Source organism: Micropterus dolomieu, linkage group LG22 (assembly GCF_021292245.1).
Source record: "Micropterus dolomieu isolate WLL.071019.BEF.003 ecotype Adirondacks linkage group LG22, ASM2129224v1, whole genome shotgun sequence".
Taxonomy (NCBI): domain Eukaryota; kingdom Metazoa; phylum Chordata; class Actinopteri; order Centrarchiformes; family Centrarchidae; genus Micropterus; species Micropterus dolomieu.
Genome location: NC_060171.1, coordinates 4,718,460 through 4,737,713, shown reverse-complemented (window position 1 = coordinate 4,737,713; position 19,254 = coordinate 4,718,460). Strand labels below are relative to the sequence as shown.

The 19,254-nt window shown below is 41.2% G+C and overlaps 2 long non-coding RNA genes across 2 annotated transcripts; both read right to left on the bottom strand.

Annotated features, from left to right (window-relative positions):
• Window positions 1–16: 16 nt before the first annotated feature.
• On the bottom strand, window positions 17–540 carry LOC123962190. Its single transcript, XR_006822882.1, has 3 exons — window positions 403–540; window positions 189–251; window positions 17–112 (listed from the first exon to the last, which is right to left on the bottom strand). It is a non-coding gene; the product is annotated as an uncharacterized LOC123962190 (long non-coding RNA).
• Window positions 541–6,671: 6,131 nt separating this feature from the next.
• On the bottom strand, window positions 6,672–9,017 carry LOC123961132. Its single transcript, XR_006822664.1, has 3 exons — window positions 8,856–9,017; window positions 8,398–8,457; window positions 6,672–7,039 (listed from the first exon to the last, which is right to left on the bottom strand). It is a non-coding gene; the product is annotated as an uncharacterized LOC123961132 (long non-coding RNA).
• Between the last annotated feature and the right edge of the window lie 10,237 nt (window positions 9,018–19,254).

Sequence of the window (19,254 nt, the reverse complement as noted above, 5' to 3'; positions counted from 1 at the left end):
ACTTTAAAAGAAACATTTCATGAAACATAAGCAAATGTAACAATTATCATACCTTGTTTGACTTAGAAACACATTCCCCTCCCGCCGTTGAAGGCATGCAGGTGACTGGGATCTATATTTTCAAATATTCCTGTTACATTCATATAAAAAAAAGGCTAAAATCTTGTTTAAAACCATCTTACACATACCTGTGCTTTAGCTGATGTGTTTGGACAATCACTCCAAGCTTTGGACCCTCACCACCACGAAGTCTAATAAATAACAGGTTTTTTAACAATTCTTCAACTTCTCTTTAATAAAATAAACTACAAATTATTCTAAGCTCTAGTTCTAGAAATGCATTATTAGCCTTAGATTTTTACACATTTTTAAAAGTAAAACCTATTTAAAAATAGAGCCTACCCAATCAAGAACCAAACAAAGGCTGGCCTCAGCTGCTCCCTCAGGTGTGTGACTGCAGAAAGAAAGGACCAGGTGATCTTCCCTTCCCTATTTATAGACTCTGCCCCTTTACCTGGGTCCTAGTGCTAAACCCCTGTTGCCTTCCCTATCACACTACTAATAAAGATTAAATCCTCTTTAGTTATTAATTATTATTAAATGTGGGGAAAGGTTGCTGAAAAGGTTTAATCATCTGTGGTTGCTGAGCTGAAAAACATGCATCAAGAATGATGGACCCACCGTGTAGTTTGGTTTGACAGGTGGCTGAATCACCATTTTACTTCTGCTGTAAAAGTTCAGCTTTTTCACAAGCTTCATTACATACATAAGTTAATACTGGGAGATGAGAGTGTGAGTGAGGTTCTGATCTGCAAGGGTGGACAGATCGATCCCACACAGGCTGCAGGGGTTTGGACAGAGAAGACTCAAGCAAATTGGTGACTGAAAAGCGCCTCCAATCTCCCACCTATTAAAGGTTATTTTGTCCTAAAGTTGAGTGTGTGCTGTTTCAAATACCACAATGCGCTGCACTCTAACGGCTCAGGGGGAAACTTCAAATGAAAACCATGATTCTGATCAGAGGTCAGACGTTCACACTGATGTATTACATTTACAGAGCTGGGTGTCATGGGAAAACAATAAGAGTCTACAGCCATGCTAGTAGCTCTGTGAGACTGCGTGTATTTTGGCACAGGGGTGCTTTGAGCTTGATGCTCACATCATATTAACATATGTTCATCATCTTAGTTTTGCATGTTAGCATGCTAACAATTACTAATTAGCATGAAACTCAAAGTACAACTGAGGCCAATGTCATTACATAACTATTGGATGTATTTTCACCAGATGGCTTGTTGAAATATTTCAGTCAGGACCAAAGTGGTGGACAGGCTGATTTCACCATCCCTAGAGCCACACAAGCTACATGTAGCATGGCTAAAGAAATAACCAATTCAAAAAAAATTAATAATTCAGCCTCTCCAAGTGCTTTGTTAATGCTCTTGAATTTATAAATTCATGCTACAATTGGTCATTAGTAAGGGGGCCTGTCAGAGAAAGAGAGCAGTATGACCTGGTAGGCAAGTGCCTGAGGTGAGGATGGTGTGTGCACAATGTGTGCCCATCACTGCTGGCTGAAGAGGCTTTACCGGTCTGTACAAGCTCCTTAGCATTCTTAGTCATTTGTGCTCACTGACTACTTAATTTGTGCTCTTGAATTAATAATTTTGTTTCTCTTGAATGAACTGCTTGCATGAATTACTAATTTCTACGCACAAAATAAATAAAATTAAGTAATAATAATACTCCTGACATATTGTGCATGTGAAATCTCTTCTTCTGCCTCCTTAATGGCAGTTGGCGAACAACAAAAAGGATCCTGTGGTCCTTAAGGATGTTCTTGGAGTCCTTCCTTAGTGTCACCATCTAGGAAAAGACTGTGCTTGGAATGATGGAGCGTTCTGACTGTAATTGTCCCTTATTAAAGAGAAATTCAAGGCTTCGAATTCAGGACATTTTTTATTATTGGTTCAGGCCCAAAACCTTCCAGCTCTCACTCTCTGCTGTCTTATTGATGCCTCAGCAGCTGTTTCCATCTCTGTGAGTGCTTATTAAGACCCTCTGGGTGGTTCTGTGATTTGCCGATATCAGCACCAATCGACCCCATCCACTGACCGGGGGAAGATGGATGGGGCATCAAAAGTTTGGAGGAGTGATTCATCTGCACTTCTGAGCCGGGATGATGCCAGAGCATCCAAGCTGAAACCTGATTGTTTTTTCCCATGGAGAAAGTTCACGAGTCGCTCAGAAGTTTGACTGGGCAGAACACATGTTTTGGTCCTCTGGTGCTGGTTCAGAACAGATTCATTTTCATTTTCATCATTCCTCACTGGGTCTATTGTCTTTTTTATGCAAGAAGTCTTTCATTTTACGTCTGTCTTCTGTTATATGTTGTCATGTTTAAACTGCTTGCACTCATTTCCCACTCTGCACGTCATTAACATCTGGCAAAGAGACAACTCTTTGTAAATTAGCCTTTTGGCTTAGATTGGCACATTTGCAGTGATGTTGATCAATGAGCACTGTTCCTGTAAAAATGCTGTTTAATTAAAATATTTACTGAGGCCACCGCATTATAACCTGTGAAACAAATCAAAAGTGAAGACTAGTACTCATACTCGTACTCGTACTTGTAGTGAACCTAAGTTTTGTTAATAAAATTATGAATATTAATTATTGTAAATAATAATTTTATCACTCTTTCAAAAGGGGAAGCACCCCCAAAGTCGAAGTCACAGAAAAATCACCTCAGTAATGTATTCCCTGTCCTCAGATTGGCCTCCATCAGTCTTGAAGGCGGGGGTGGTGATGGGGAAGTGGATAAGACGTGTGAGAGACCCGGGTTCAGTTCCCCACTGCAACACATCTGCCATTGTGTCCCTGAGCAAGACACTTAACCCTTAGTTGCCAGAGACGTGCAACCTCTGACATTATTAGCAATTGTAAGTCGCTTTGGATAAAAGCGTCAGCTAAGTGAATAAATGTAAATGAAGGCTGTCTTCAGGTGACTGCTGGTCCTTTGTCAGCTCACTCGGCTTTGGTTCATGTACTCTTTCTGGATTCAGTCAGCTAATGGACCAAAGTGGTGGACCGACGGAGGGACACTGTCATCCCTATAGCCTTGCCAGTTTGTGTAGATTAAATGTTTTCTTTTTGGCTGCATTTATATTTCAGTTTTAGTTTTGCACTTAGTTAAGTATTGATGTGGAGTCATGACCTAGGGATAAGAATTTGACACAAAAAATTTTTAATTTAAGGTCTACTTATTAGCCCTTATTGGAGCATTTAATGTATGATATCTCACTGTCTTGGCTCAGCCTGAGCCAGTTCCATTAATTGAAGAAGACATAAAATGCTGTTGAAACCGTCAAAAAACTCTAGTAAGTGGACCTTTGAAGTGAGAAGTGAGTGTAACTGAGTCACTCTTCTTTTGGGGACTTTGTGAGAAAAACGTTCCAGGCGATTCAGAGCTTCACAGAAAGGAGAAAATAATTCCATCAAATAAAATTTAGTAAAGACTAATATAATTATGGCGTCCTGTTTTTTTCATCATGAATGAGCCGAGAGATAATTGTTATGGGGTTAATATGGCTGTTGTTTCTCCAGGAAACAGGTCCCCGTGTGCTCACTGACGATGCAAAGCTCGTCTCATAAATCATCGATGTCAGTGGCTTTGAGGTAATTCAGTTTGGACTCCTTTGGGAACACTTCAAAAAGTTTGGAAGCTAAACACCTGACGGCTTGAGCTTCAGAGCGACATCATGAGATGACATCACCAAATTCACAGTCACAATGTTTTTGCTCATCACTGCAGGTGAGTAGAGGTGAACGTGTGAACTGAAGTGAAAGCATCACCGATCATACCGCCAAGACGTTCAGCGCTGATTCTGACTGTCCCCTGCAGTTCAATACTTAGTAGCCTACAGTCTGCCTAGTTAATTAGAAAACTAATCTACACACGCACTGTACATGAGGTTAATAACTGAGCAGCCACTTATTGCGACAGTACAGAACTTGATAACCGGGAACCTGAACTTTTAATTTATGTTTCTCTTCTGGTATTCATGTCAGCGAAAACAGTGAGTCCACTCTTTCCAGTGTTGTTGTCAAGTTGACTTTCAGCCGACGAGAGGAGAACCTGTTGGGAGGCGGAGGAGAAGTGAATGTAGGGAGGAGGCATGGAGGGAGCAGCTTTTCTTTCCCGCAGTGAAACGTATCGCCTCATCGCTGTAATGTCTTGTCACAGTTAATGTTCGCAGCAGTCTGCTGTCATTTAGCGGCGGGGTGGAGGTTATTGTCGGAGCCATCCCACAATCCACTGGTCCAGAAATAGCCACCAAACAATTGAATCAAAATTAAGTTTTATTCTTTTTTTCACCACCGTTGTTGCTCCCTCTGCCATCGTCCTCCATCCCTTCCTGTTTTGAATCGGTTAACCTTTCTGTTCAGGGCAGCGCGGCGGGGTCCTGCTCCGCAGATTAGCCGCTGATGCATTTATCAAGGGATGACAAATGAGCTGTCCTTCCAGATGCCTGATTACTTGACCTTTATTCCACAGGAGCTGGGTGGTTAGCAGGGAAGAGCGGGGAGGGGGTCCTGATGGAGCTAAGTGGTGCCAGTCTTGTATTCGCCAGCCCGTTGTGAGGGGAAACGCCTGGATGCAACGCCTCGACGCAGACGTGAACACGAATTAAGGAAGAAGTTATTAAGATTGGCCGCCGCTGAAGCGAGGTAATTGAAATTCTCACTTTCCCCAGAAACAGGCAGAGACCCGGCACATCAGTTTCTATTTGAGGCAGAGAGGCTGATGAGTATCACACATTAAAGCCTGGGGAGGAAAATTGTCCTTTTAGTGGCCTCTGATTCGAGATCATTACATGAGTGGGACTGCATCGGTCCCTCAGTGTGGCATTTCTTCTTTTTTCTTCTGCCAGCTCATTTCTGGTTTTGTCGGGCAGCAGATTGTCATTTACAGCTCTAATTGTGTGTGTGTTTTTCTGTGCTCTTTCCCTGTTTCTGCACACAGAGAGCAGGCCTGCTGGTTGTCTTGAGTTTCACTAAAGTCTGCCTCCACAGGCTGCCGTTCATGCACCCAACATACAGAGCCTGCAGAACATGAAGAACCCTCAACTCCGCTGGATCCATATTTACAAACTATTGTATTAAATTGTAAATTAAATCAGCTAATTAAAGTAGCCCCATCTTTACCAGCTGCGACATTAAAGTGATGAACACATGAATCCATCAATAATTCTAATCCAATAATATAATAAATATTCTATTTAAATTCTGCATAATGAGTACTTTTACCAAATGTGACGAAGGCGGCTTTTGGCATTTTTTTCGTCATAAAAGTGCAGTGACACTAGCATTTAAAACACATCGTGTTCAACTTTTATGACATTTGCGTTGTTGATCGATAGCAGTGCCGACATTTTAGTGAACAGCATCCTCCTCTGTGGGAGCATAAACTGCCCCACAACAGAGACATGGTTTAAAACCTGAGATCTTTAAAACCGCTGACTTACTTTTGCCGTTTTAAGTCCAAAAATCCGCTCATCTGTTGCTAGAAATATCGCCGGGCACCAACTTGATTATTGTGCAACACCTGGGAGCTGTGTCTGCCGTCCCTCACCTTTTTCTGCAGACAGGAGAAGTGCTGCTTTGGAACACCCGGTCTTTTTCACGGTCTGGTGGCCAACCCATAGGAGATACATAGACATCCAGAGTATCAAATGAAAGGTCTGCTCAATCCGGATCCATCATGGGATATTGCGTTCTCAAGCTACACGTCTTTAAAGCATCGGAGTGCTTTTGGTCACAAGAATGTTGATGAATATTCACTGTTTTATCCATATTTCAATGTCATATTATTTGTAACGTGGTTGTCGGGACATAAATAATGTTTTAAAGATAACTCCCAATAAAAGTCAACATTTAAACAGTAAAAATTATCAAAATATGGACATTCGCCTTGTACATTTTGAAAATATTGTATGATAACTGTTGTATTTTAGTTTGTTTTCATCAAATTTACAGTTACAATTACATTCCAGGTGTATTAAAAGATATTCAGTTGGATTATAATCTATTTTATGATGGTTTTGATGGTCTTTCAGTTTGATGTGAGTTTCGCGAGCCTGGTGAGTTACTGTGGATGGGATCATTTGCATATTTTGGGGTTTAATATAATTTAACAATTCATTAAAAAGAGAAGGGGGGGTAACAAGAGTCCAAAATGTCACCTTCTTCAGCCATCGTGTGCTGTGGTCCATCACGACGACAAAATAAACAAAAACACAATGTTAATGACAGCAGCTGTGCTGTGAGATCAACTATAGTGACATTTAAAATGATGACAGAGAAGGTTAGAAGCATTAAAAGGTTGTCACATTCAATGCAGGCAAACAGCATCTGGTAAATGAACTCTGAACTATATTATAAATGTGGCCTCTGAAGAACAGACGCTTTGCTTCTTAAACAAGTGGAAATTAAAAGCCTGATACTGTGTACATCTCACTTTATACGTTTGTTGGTTGACTTTAAGAATCAAATTTAGGAACTTGATCTCAATTTACCAGCTTTAAATGTAAAAAATGACCATCCAATTTATCCAAATCCAAATTATGACATTTGACAGAAAGATCAATAACACATTTTCTTTTCTTGAAGCGTTTCTATGACATAAAACATGTAGTATTTAAATGTGATATCATTATAAGTTTCAGCTCATTCTGTAAAGTCCAGTGACTTCAGAGTCTCTGTTCTCATAAAGTCGCAGTTCTCATCTTGAAATAAAACTTTCCAATTTGTCTGTCGACTAACTTGAGCAGCCGTCTTCACTTTGAGCAGGATGACTATTTTTTTAATCCCGTGGGTTCTGGAGAGTGAGGTCAGGACTTCATCAGGGGCCTCCGGGGCCCTCGGAGCCCCTCTCTCGTCTCTGCAGCAGATGAGGGGATCAGCAGGGTGTGAAATGGCCATGGTGATTGCTCCGAGGCCACAGGGCCTCCAGCCCATTCACAGCCCTGTCAGCTCTCTAATAGAGCCAGCGGAGATTGGAGACGAACCCACAGTTACAGATCCCCTCTCACCCATCACACTTTTAAAGGTACAGTCAACCATAAAGACTGAAAAACTGGTGAAAAGTGAGCTTCTTCATTGTGTTGTGTACTCTGTTCAGGCTTTCCTTGAGAGATTAGATATTGAATTGCATTGTTTTTTCTGCTACAGCATAAACATCTGCTCTGTAAGTCACCTGTGTCCTCTTTTGAGAAGAAAATCTGAACCCAAAGGTGAGACATTTTGCAGGTGATTTTGCAGCACATGAAACAGCACGAAAACATACCTGCAAATGTCACTTAAAGGTTATTTTCTGTATTTTTAAAACTGTGCCTAAAACTAATATAAAAGACATATTTTGGGGTAGAAGTGACTAGTAGGTACAAAATGTGTTGGAATTCATGCAGTAGATGGCTTATACTGGCTGCAGTAGCTGCAACGTATTCCTTCAGGGCAATTGCTCCTGTCAAAATTACGTCCACAAAAGTGCTTCTTTTTACCACCGACAGGCTCAGACTGTTATACCAGATGTCTGACAACATCATGGAAAGGATCCCTACGAGTGACTCACTGTGACACATTTCTTTTTTAACCAGAAACTGAAGTCTCGCTCAAGGACAATTCTTGCTCTGAAATCTCGTGAGAGGCGAGTTGTTTCAGGAAAACGCCAGAGGAAATGAAGGAGATGACTTTTACATAGAGGAACCGCTACACTTTATTTCCTAACGTAACTCCAACACAACACTGGTGTCTTCCTGCCACAACTTGCCTCTCGCAATTTTCAGAACATTAATTATCCTTGAGCGAGTCCCACAAACAATATATTTTAAATACCTGTTGCAGAAATAATGTCGACCATAAACAGCATAAAAAATGGGTTTTGATTTCATGGAAATATTGAGCATTAGAACTTTGATGGATCAGGTCAAATTAAGTCTCTACATGGCAAGTCTTTGGTCATTCCTCCTGTCCCTACTGGCCATGAAATGGTCTCTTAACACAACTACACTGTAAGACAATGGTTCCTGAGGAGGTTGCGGTGGCATTTCACCACATCTAAAAACTTCCTTTAAATACTTATATACAGAGGTGGAAAGAGCATAAAAATATTCTACTTAAGTAAAAGTATGATTACTCTGATGAACTTTTACATAAGTGCAAGTAAAATTACCGGTATAAAAATCTATTCAAGTAAAAGTATAAAGTAGCTCATTTAAAATTTACTCAGAGTAAAAGTTACTTTTTTAACCTCCTTAAATAACTTATTTATATTGATTTAGTATCTTATTTATACACAACCCGAGCAGTGAAAACAAGGAATGGAGTTTAACTTACATGGACTCTAAATGAGCTGAGTGGAATGGATTTGAAGAAGCAGCAGCATGAAAGTGACGGCTGTAGAATGGAGTTTAATTTATTAGTGCATTCCTCAAGCTTTTAGACACATCAACGCTGCATGGGGGGAATTCACTTAGGCTACTTCTGCTGTAGGCTGTGACTGAAATGCTACCCAGCTGCTCATGTAAATGTGTGCTAGAGTAACACCATATCTAATTCCTCTCAACAGCATTAGCAGAGATACTATGACATTTAGTGAAAATATCATTGTATGGAGACTGATATTGTTTTGAAATAGGCTACTAGAGATAGGCAATATTAAAGGCTTTCACACTAGCTCGACTAGTGTTTTTCACAGTCAACTAAATTATACCCTTTCTTTTATCTCAAGTAAATGTATCTTGACTTCAGCAAGTAACTAACAACAACATACAGTTTCACTGTGTATCACTCACCAAATTGAATCAATCTTCCTTAACCACGTCTGTGTGTTGCTGTGTGTGTGTGTCTCTCACTGTGAGTAGCAGCGTTGTGGCTTCAGCCCCCCTAAAATAGGCCTAACGCCGTCCATGGCTGAGAGGTGGAGGTGTGCAGCCTGTCCCCTGCAGCTCTGTATCTAACCGCTAACTGTGTCTGCTGCTCCAAACTGTTACTCACTGCAATATTTCAAACTGGTCCACAACAGCGGTCAGCGCTAATCTCACTTACAAATAGATTGCATTTCCTGTGACTACTTCAAAATAAAAGTCAACCTGTGTTTCGCCATTTAAATGCTTTTAATGTGACGCTGCAGCAGCAGGAAATGTTCAATTTGCATTGGTAGGAAGTTAATACAGCATTTTTTCATAGCTTACACTGCATCATGATAAAGCTGTTGTTCTCTTGCACTTGAAGCCAAAGAGGCTGAGGGTTTTTCCTAGAACTTTTTTTAAAACTCAGTAACGGATTTGATAATGTAGAAGTAAAAGTAAAATTACAGATTTTAAAAAACTACTTTAAAAAGTACAAGCAGCCGGCCTACACAAAAAAGCTACTCAATTACAGTAACGTGAGTAATTTTAATTTGTACTTTCCATCTCTGCTTATATATTACACTTATTAGTTTAAATGAAACAATAGTAGACAGACTAACAGCATTCTGACTTGTTAATGCAAACTATTATGACACTAAAAAAGAAAAAAATTACATTTCTTTCCTTCCTAACACAGGACATGTGATTCAAGTTCAGTTGTAAATTAACACACAGACATTAGACTGTTATTCATCTTTTCATCTCACTCTCCAAAGGAAAGAAGAGTTTCCCAAAATGTTGAACTAGTCCTTAAAAAAAGAAGTCCGACTGGATTGAATGCTTCACTTAACATCTTGTGTAACAAAAAACTTTATTTGAAAATATCACTTTGTTTAATTAAATATGATGCACTTTGTAAAAATAGTTCTAAAACAAGTGTTGTTCCAGATATTATTTATTATAATAATAATTCTTATGATTTAAAAGCAGATTTAAAGTGTCCTTCACAGACAGGAAGTGAGCTGTGCGTCGTGGACAATAAAGTGGGCCAGGCAGCTTTTTGATGTGTGGAGTGTAAATATAGCCCTCCACCCTCCATCTAATTGTAGCTGTGTTGTTTTCATATTGTTGAATCCCAGAGATGTATAATTCATCACGCAAATAATCTGGAACAAAACAAACTCTCCTCTGAGCTCCCAAGAGGCCTAGCGTCTAATGAGTTCACTCCATAAAATATTCGTACCTCGGCAAAAAATTAACTGTCACTTTCCCAGCAACACACACACACTAGTCCAAGATCCTATTAGATGTAATAGCAGGTTGTAAGACCGTAACTGCCCGTTGATCACTGTCACCCAAAAGCACTGCAGACTCTCTCACTGTGTGTGTGACTTGCTGTAATAAGGAGACTAGCTACCCATGATGCACCAGGTGTCGTTCAGTCTTTCTTTTAAGGTGTTTCAGGTAGAAATGTTTCTGAACAAAATTCTGATACAAAACTGATTCCCACCACCCACTGGAACACAAGCTAGAGGTCATCAGAACCCTGCACCACAGAGCGGACAACATACCAACAAGTGCACAAGCCAGAAGGAACAGAACCACCTGAAGGGGGCACTTACAGCCCGTGGATACCCTAAATGGACCTTTGTGAGCCACATAATCCAGGAAGAAGACCGACACTACAGGGGATGAGGAGAAGAAAGTCAAACGCAACAACATTGTGATTCCATACGTGTCTGGAGTATCAAAGAAACTCAGGAGGATTTTCAACAAACACCACATCCCTGTTTTTTTTAAACCCAAGAACACGTTAAGACAGATACGGGTCCAATCCAAAAACCGCACACCCAAACACAAGAAAAGCAATCTAGTGTGTGAGATCCAATGCAGTGAGGAATGCACAGACCTGTACACTGGGGAAACTAAACAACCACTATGCAAACGCATGGCTCAACACAGAAGAGCCAACTCCTCAGGTCAAGACTCTGCAGTTTACTTACATCTGAAGGATAAAGGACACTCGTTTGAGGATCACCAGGTGCACATTTTAGACAGAGAAGACAGATGGTTTGACAGAGTTGTCAAGGAAGCCATCTACACCCGGGTTGAGAAGCCGTCGCTGAACAGAGGAGGGGGTCTACGCCACCACTTACAATGCTGTCCTTTCATCACTTCCCAGGAAACTCAACAAGCATTTTCTCTTGGCCTCAGGTGAAGATACCAAGCGATGGCCGTTCAGACTTGGGCCCCATCACACACTACTCCGTTGTAGTTTACAAACAGATAATTAAAACAAATACGATCTGTGTCCACACCAGCGTTTTAGCTGCATTTTAGAGTTGATCTCCGTATACATTAAAACGGCTGAAAACGCACATCTATCGGCCGTTCACGTACACTGGGCATGTGCGTGCCGGTGTAAACATGAAGCAGATGGTCTATTCTGTAGTTACAGAATTTGGCGAAAGAATAAAGAAATACAGACGAAGAATCAGACCAGATTTTTTTTTGCATGCACCAATAACGAGCTGGGACTGTTACTGAATGTACCACAAGAGACTGTGGCGGCGGAAAACAGACTGGGAGTCATTGCAAAGTAAACTGCGACATGCACAGTACAAGTGTAGGCAGATAGGCCTGAGTGTTATCTGCACGGTACAGAATATTTTAATAAAAATACCAACTCAAAAACTCTGTCAGTATCACCGTGTTTCTGCTTTGCATGACTTATGTGACCCAATCAGAGAGCGGAGCGTGAGCATCTGCGTCATTGTTTCTGAAGTCCTCCGTTTTTGCCAGTCTTCACTAAAGCCTAGTTCACACTACACAAACTACACAACTACACAACGACGCATCAAAATGGCTCCATTTCACATCACCGACGTCTGCCAGATATCTGGCATGCCAGATATCTGGAGGAGTCGGCCGACTCGACATCCACATCCAGCCAATGAGAGCGGGCAGCTACTTTTCACCGCAAAACACTTTTTACTCTGTAGTTCTTCCGATCCCTGCTACCTGCGTGTGCTAATCCATTCTTTCAGCTGTTTTATGTGTAGGTTCGTCATTCACACATTTCATGTGTTTTTTTGACAAAACATGCTTTGGAGACCAGCTACGGTTGACGGAGCTGCAGTCAGCTCGTGTAGTGCGTGACCCACTGTCACCGATCTAGTGTTAACGCCACAGCGACTTCAAGACTCCCGTCACAAGACGGCAAGTTGTGTAGTGTGAACGGCATGGCCAACGGCCAAAATTCAACAGCCAACGCTGAGAGTCTGCAGTCTGTAGTCTGCACGAGGCATAAAATGGCCTCCGGAGTTTCGAAATGCAAAACGGGGTCGGCAGCGTTTCCAAACTTCTCCGTTTTAGGTCTTTGTTTTCGCCGTTTTAGTCTGGACGGGAGGTGCAAACGTAGCAAAAGGTCTCCGTTTTAATTCGTGTGTAGATGGGGCCTTGGCCTCAGGTGGTTCTAACGATCATAACGACTGTCATTACAGTCCGTCTAAAATACAGCCAGGAGCACTAACAAGCCAATGGTATCGATGATACTGGCAAACAACCCCACAAAGGTTAAATAGCTGAGTTTCCCTACTAGTCATTTCAGAACTGAAGAAGTCTCTTGCATGAAGGACGAAAAGTCCAGTGGCCCTTGACTTTAACCTTGACTTTGGATGATGTGTTGATGACATAGAGTGTCATGGCCGATGCACTTAAATTTACTGATTAATTTACAAAAACACAAATTAAATCTCACAAGAGAGGTGATATGGATGGCAGTAAAGTCAGTGGTGTAAGTGAGTGGTTTGTTGATGGGAGAACTAAGAGCTGCAAGAGAGGAGCAAACAAGACACAACCATATTCCCATATTTCCCATATGTTTATTGTTATGCACCAAGATACCAAAGCAAATTCCTTGTGTGGAAACTCCTTGGCAATAAAGCTGATTCTGACAGAGAGGAAGTATGTGGGCACTCCGAGACCTCTTCTATGATATACAAATCTGCAAGCGCTAGCCTATATATATTTCCAAAACAGAATGTCAAAACATGGTTGTGCCTAGCTGAAGCCTCATCATCGCAGCTCACAACTGACCTATCTTGCTATGTGTATCCACCCCACGATTTTGACCTGGGATTCGGAAATTTAATGGGTTCTTCCTTTGGCCCACGCTACACCCTTCCACCAAGTTTCATGGAAATCGAGCCAGCAGTTTTTCCACAGACAGACAAACAAACCGCACCAAAAACACAACCTCCTTGACGGAGGTCATAAGATATATCAGGCTCGATGCTTGTTAGTGGATACATTCATTATTGGTTTGAGTCTGCACATGCTGACAAGAAGAAAAGCACCAGAGCCTTAAAACAACATGGGTGAGAAATCTTAAAACAACATGGGTGAGAAATCCTGAAAGTTTTAATGACAACCGGGCAACTCCATTTGCTGAGGAAGATCCTGTGATATGATTGACAGCTCCAGAGCAGCTATACTGAGTGGACAATGAGGTGAGATTGTTTTGATAATTGAGTGGGGGGTTTTGCTGTGATTCTGGGTCTCCAAATTTAAACCAGAATTAAATCCCAAGATTCAAATCCTTACCAACTTTATAGATTTTTAGAGTTTTTTATCCCCCAGCAAAGATCACATAACTTCAGAATTTGTAGCTGTGTTTTATCCTAACTAACTTATTTTCTTATTTTCAACCAAACAGTCAAGACTGGACATTTTGAAGTGACAAGGTTTCCCTGGTGTGAGGTTGTCTCCAGGCAGCAGGACAGACAGGTAGACCCTGCAGGTTCATCCAATCACATCCGATAATGACCTGGGGATTGAGAGATGAGAGGGGGGAAAAAAAATCAAAGAGCAGATTTTTCATTTTGTGCTGGGAGGCCACCGTCCTCTGCCGACTCATTTCTCTTTCAGAGGAGAGAATTAACTCCAACGGCCTCTTCAGGAAATCATCTCCCCTTCTCAATATTCTCCAACGCCGTGCTGCTTCTCAGTGAGCCGAGGTGACAAAAGGTCGAGGGCCGGCTTCATGATCAACGGCCACATCATGGTGGAATCAAGAGGAGAGCGAGGCGGGAAGGGTGGGCTGATTTTCATTAAGATGGACTCCATGAGCGCTTGTCTTATTAGCGGGTCATTAGGCTCTCTGTGGCCGACAGATTGGCTGAACAGGAAGCAGGGGAGCAGGCAGAAGGTAATTGCGCTCGGAGTGACCACACAGGTGCCTGCTCGCCCTGCGCTCCTTGATTGGTTAATTAGTGTGTTGTCAATCAGCCCCCTCCAGCAGTTCGCTCTCACAGTAGTTAAAAGGTAAGAGAGTGCTTCTAATGAAACCTGGAACTTCTTCTCTTCCAGCTCGTTACAGCTCCTATTAAAATAACGGCTTGATTAAATACAGTGAGGAGCAACACTCACATGCAGGTTGCAGGTTTCAGCAGTAACTGTGGTGAAGTTACAGGATGTTGATGCTGCCAGAGAATCAGGAGACGCCTGAATGCTGCTCAGTATGTCTGGTGATAAAAGAAAGAGGAAGTCTTAGCTTGTCGAAGTAAGTGGAAAAACCCTGGTTCCGGTCTCTGAATCACTTCCCACATAACTGATTCAAATAGACTTTGCTCCTGGTTATAGAAGTATAAAATCCCATTAATTTTCCCCATAGAACTGCATTTCTTCAGCTTGTATTGACGCTCTCAGTTCAATCACCAGTACAAAAGAACTGCATTAGAAAATATCTGGTTTTATGATAAGAAGTCGAAGCCTGTGTACATAGACACTTGGAGTGAGGAGTAAACTACGAATCAAAAGGTGTAGACTGGCTTCTTAACCATAACAATAGGTGCGTTCGAGTATCTTTCGCTGACTTGATAGTCAAACATGAGCCGCAGGTGACTGCAGGGGAGGGGAATAAAAACGGCGCCATCGCCTGCGTGAGTTTACTGTGAGCTGAGATCGGTGACTGATCTCGCGGCATTTTCAAAGAAAAATGCCCAATGAGAGCTTTGATTTTCAACAAATGCTCAACAATCAGTAGGGGAGGGCGGGGTGAGTTCAGCCAGTTTTTACTTGATGTGTCTTTAAAGTGAGAACATGACAGTAAGGCCTCTAACTAAAAAATGTACTTATAGGATGTGGTGCGTCCCTGGAAATAATCAATCAATTTAGATCTAAAAAAAACAAAATCTCTTGGCTCAACTTACCCCATATGAGGGGAAAGTTGAGCCACATGGGGGTCGGTGACATCAATGGCATTTTATAAAACAAACTCAAATGCCAGGTCCCAACATTTAATTGCATTTAGTAGTGAAAAATTGCAGCTATGTCTCCTAGTTTTTTCATATGAATGTATCGCTTTAAAGTCATCCTGTTTATCGTCCTGTCCTGTGCCACCTGATGAATGGACTTCCCATTTTGTACCTCTCCCACTGCTCTGTCCAAACCCACAATAGGAGTTGAAGCCTGTCTGTCTTCCATTTATAGAAGCATGACATGATGGTTTATGGTCTAAAATGCATAAATGTCACATCATTTCCAATATGTAAAATTACAGTACAATAGCTGGTTCATCTTTGCCCAGATCTTTTGGCTCAAATTACATCAGTCATCCAGCAGTTTAAGGGTAATGTCATGCTTACAGTATAGCCTCATATTGTAACTTCCTATAGGACTAACACATAAGTAGGATTTTCTCAAACCTGTCTGTAGTTGTTCAGACACAACACTCAGGACTCCTTGAACATCTAAAAATCACTTTGTATTCCAAAAAATAGTTTTTGATCTTAAATGTGCTTATCACTTATTCCATGGCCTTCTCTCCATCACAGGATGAGTAAAATGATTAACTCTTCAAAATTGTGTATTCATATAACCAATTTTGTCTAACAATGAATTTATAACTATTGTTATAAACTAGGAAATAGACTACTGTGTCTTGCCAAAGCTAAGAAAATGCATGAACTGAAGAAGTTCGTCAGATAGGTGGAGCTCGGGTTAGCAGTTCTTTCATGCACATCACAATCACCGCAGTCCCCCTCAAATAAAATGCCAAAGAGTTCACAAACACACCTGTACAGGCATTGATCCATTTGGATAGGCACGATCTGAGCACATCAATAATGACATAATTGGTTTGAACCTTCAATCTTAAACTACCATCTGTAAAAGCTCCTTCAACGTCATCATGAGGCTGGTCTGCAAATCTCTTTCTTTTTCTCACACCTCGAATGTCGAACTGGTAGGCTTGTACAGCACTGACACAGCATGCTGATTCTTCAAGCTCAGAAAACTATTCTCATAGAGTGCCAACATAGTAGTGCAAAAGACCAAGAGCAATTGCTCAAAAGTTTAAATTTTTTGTAGATGATCACTTGTTGCTGTAAACCTACCCAATACTCTCACCTTACTGTCTCCAGTCGATCAAGTTTGGAAACTAGTGCCGCGTTTTGGTTTGGATTTTCTCATCACAGTGCGAGGCTATTTTGGCCAAAGTCTTTCTAAATTGCCCTGTAATTCTCACTGAGAGCTTTGTGGAGTCTGCTCTACAACTTCATCTAGTTTAATGGCATGCAATTAAGGGTGGGGTAAGCCAGTCTAATCCAAAATACATCTTTTTGTAAAATCCAGCGAACATCACAGTTTGCTAGCTGTCCGCTCTGTGTGTGTGATGAAAAAAAAACATCCAGTGTGCCCTGACTCTGTAAAGGGGAAACAAACAAAGTGGCTAGCGGCTGTTCCGGTCATGATTTGTGTGTTACTTTCTAGTTCACCAAGACATGCTGTTGTCGTGATGTTAGCAAGTAGAAGAGTTGTGAACATTGCTTTTTGGAGCTGTTGCTCTGGGACCGTCTTGTCCTCTCTGCATATTAGCTTCAGCAACAACAGTATGCTAACCCACAACTTAGCGATTGTTAATTACATTATTTGCTGTGATGTTGTTCGTTCAATCATGGTTTTTGTCATGGTGTTGGATTTCTCCAGAATCACTTTCTGCACCTTTAAGGGATTGTGTTCTTTAGCGAATGTGAACAATGATGAAAATGACCTCAGACTTACAACAAAGATGTTTGGTGAATGTCTGCCTTGAAGAACAATAAAGATTTGATCAGATTTTAACAAATTTTGCGTTTAGAATTCTGCCCTTCAGTTCAAAGACTAGAATTTATTGTCATTGCTCCTCGCTGTGTTTTGTTCACTTCCTGTCTATCACTAGCTCTTTGTGAGACTGAGTGCAGGATTAAATAACGCTGTAACACTCAGACCGCCCTAAACAATGCAACACTAAACGTTTTACCACAGCTGCTGCAGCTCCCCGAGGCATTCCCGCTATCAGACTAAAACGGCGTTAACAGCAGCCGAACGTGTCCTGAGAACACTGGTTTTCATTATAGAGCCATAATTGCTGTGTAATTACTCCTCCATTGTCGTGTTTTCACCGGAGAGAGCTCTGATGCTAATAGCAAACTTCAAAACTTCAAAGGAGACAAGCTGCTGCTGCCCTGCATTAATATTCACAAGACGGCAGTGAGTCGAGCCGTTCACACAAACACAGGACGTTTTGTTTCGATGTCTGGCTGCAGGGCTGCACAGAAACATGTTTATTAAAGCACTTCTGTCACACAACCAAGTCTTAATTCTAGACTTATGCACTCTTTAGGGCAGTGTCCATAATAGGTGTTTTTGGACCAAACAGTACTGGGGACTCCCTGAAAGGAACTGCCCAAGCGCCCTCAAGAGCTACATACCTTTAAGGGCTTGTTTTCTGTTCGCATTCATACTGCCAAGAGGAATGCTGAAGTGATATGGTCAAAGGGAATAGCAATAGGAATAGCAATGTCACTTCAGCGACAACAACAACAGTTGGAGGACGCCGTGGTTGGAGCTGCGTGTTGTGTGTTTCATGTTAATAATGGAGTTGGAAAAGAGATGTGCCAATTTAGACTATGAGGTTGAAAGAGCAAGAAGAAGGAGAGCTAAGGCATGAGAACTCTTCTAATAATTGCCAGAACTTCATATCATCAAGAATGAGAGAAGAACACAGCACTGCTGCAGAGGAGACGGGTAACTAACTTTGAAGTTATCTTAATTTAGTTTTATGTCATGTGAAACAAATATTTCAAGAAAAATACCTGCGTATGGCATCAAAACCAGATATTAAACAGGCCCAATAATTAAAGACCATAGTACTGATAGGCTCCAACTGCTAGCTTGGCTAATACCGAATTCTTACAATCTAAAACAAAAGCTGTGTGTCTGTAGTCTAAAGCCCCCGACATACTTGCTTTTAACAATGCGTAGACATAGACAGGCGTCAGCGTCGCAAACAGCATTGTTCACACACTTGCCTGCGTTCATTGCGTGTACCTGTAATTATTGATTAAATGTGAATTAGGGCTGGACAATAAAACACTAACAATAATTATCGCAATATAATCTTTTTCAATAACAATATAACAAATGTTCAATAAATATTAAATAAATGCTTGATTTAATTTACTTGAACTATACATGAATTAGGACTTTTTAATTAAGATGTTTATTTTGTTGTGGAAAGAGGACTGAAAAAAGCTTTTACTTAATTTTACTCGTGCATATTTGTTGACAAAGATTTTATCATTATTGTTTTGAATGTTCCACCTTAGATTTGTGAAGTGATCCACTGTTTGGCCTCAAGTGTTGCACGTAAAGAAAAGTTTAAACCAAAATTAACCATCTCATTTCTTCAACTTTCACTCAGGAGCAAAAATCTGCCTTTAAACTCGAAAGAAATAACAATTTGATGCTTATCGTGATAATTATCGATATCGAAAGATATATAACTTTTTAGCGTGAAAACATTTTTGGCCATATCATCCAGCCCTAACGTGAATCCACTAGGGGGCAGATCAGGACCGGATCATCCCTCGCCGACACTGGATTATCTTCAACCTCCGAATTTGCACATTGTAAACAAAAGAAACATAGCGACACTCAAGGAGGTCATGATTTTAATGAGACATCATAACCTTTTTAAAGTCTGCTGCTGACCTTCTTTTTCTTTTGCGTTTAATGGCGGTTGGCAAACCAACTGCTTACCACCACCACCTGGACTGGTGTGTGGAACAGGAGATTTGTGCTTACAGCCCCCACGTTCATGTGCTGAATTACATTTTGCGGATGCATAGCGTCAATTTCTGGAGACTTGCACAACCTACGCTCCAAAGGAACGCAGGATACGCGTGGCAGCCATCTTGTGAAAGCGAACCCGTAGTTAAAAGCAAGTATGTCCAGGGTTTAACTGTAGTTTGCCACATAGCTTAAAATTCTTGTAAACGTAGCTACAGGCTGAGACAAA